The sequence below is a fragment of the Gossypium arboreum genome, chromosome 4 (genome assembly GCF_025698485.1).
Source record: "Gossypium arboreum isolate Shixiya-1 chromosome 4, ASM2569848v2, whole genome shotgun sequence".
Taxonomy (NCBI): domain Eukaryota; kingdom Viridiplantae; phylum Streptophyta; class Magnoliopsida; order Malvales; family Malvaceae; genus Gossypium; species Gossypium arboreum.
In genome coordinates this window covers 94,628,593-94,629,743 of record NC_069073.1, presented here as the reverse complement: position 1 = coordinate 94,629,743, position 1,151 = coordinate 94,628,593, and the positions used below count along the sequence as shown (strand labels likewise).

The window sequence follows — 1,151 nt, the reverse complement described above, 5'->3', positions numbered from 1 at the left end:
CCTCGTGGATACGATATTCCCGACTCACCATACCTATACTGCTATTCGATAGGTGCGCTTGCCTTTGTTGTGATTTTAGTTAGTTAAGTGAATAATCATCAAGTTTTTGGCACCGTTGCCGGGGACTAAAATATTAGGAACACTAAATCTTTATTAATTTAGCCATTTTTACTTTTATTGCATTTTATTTTTATTTTTAGTTTAATTTTTTTTCTAATTTTTTTTTGTTTGCTTCTGGGAGGTTCCTTTAGTATATGACTAGAAGAAACCCGTCAGGACCTCTCGTATTTGACAGTGAGATCAAAAGTATAGCTCGCAGAATCTGTAGAGAAGTGAGGGAGAGTCGACAAAGTACAATGGAAGAACAAGAGGAAATCATTAATATTACCGAAGAGTTGGTTGAAAATCAGAATAATCAGCTACCTCCTGTGGTTGCTGCAAATCCTGCTCCTCGTACTATGTAGGATTATGCCAAGCCAAATTTAACTGGGGCTGAATCTAATATCGTGAGACCTGCTATTGCTGCAAATAACTTCAAACTGAAGTTGGACACCATTCAAATGATTCAACAATTCGTTTAGTTTGATGGCTTGCAAGATAAGGATCCAAATAATCATTTGGCCAACTTTTTTGAATTCTGCGACACATTTAAGATAAATAGCATTTCTGACGATGCCATTTGGTTACGATTGTTTCCCTTTTCGTTGAGGAATAAGGTTAAACAATGGTTGAACTCCCTACCACGAGGTTCCATCACTGCATGGGAGCAAATGACCGAAAGTTCTTATTAAATTATTTTCTGCCGGCTAAGATAGCTAAGTTGAGGAATGATATCTCTTCCTTCGTGCAAATGGATTTAGAGACTCTATATGATGCATGGGAGAGGTATAAGGACTTATTGAGAAAGTCCCCTCACCATGGGTTACCTCTATGGTTACAAGTTCAAACCTTCTACAACAGTTTGAACCCCTCAACTAGGCAATTGATCGATGCAACCACCAGTGGGACTCTGAATAATAGAACACCTGAAGCGGCTTATGAGTTTATAAAGGAGATGTCACTAAATAATTATCAGTGGCAAGTCATGAGGACAAAGCTGATGAAAGTAGCCGGTGTTTTTAAAATTGATGCAGCCACCATGTTATCGAATC

General features: G+C 38.1%; 1 non-coding gene across 1 annotated transcript; it reads right to left on the bottom strand.

Moving 5' to 3' along the window:
• Positions 1-817: 817 nt before the first annotated feature.
• LOC128292240 (small nucleolar RNA R71) lies at positions 818-924 on the bottom strand. Its single transcript, XR_008282224.1, has one exon. It is a non-coding gene; the product is annotated as a small nucleolar RNA R71 (small nucleolar RNA).
• Between the last annotated feature and the right edge of the window lie 227 nt (positions 925-1,151).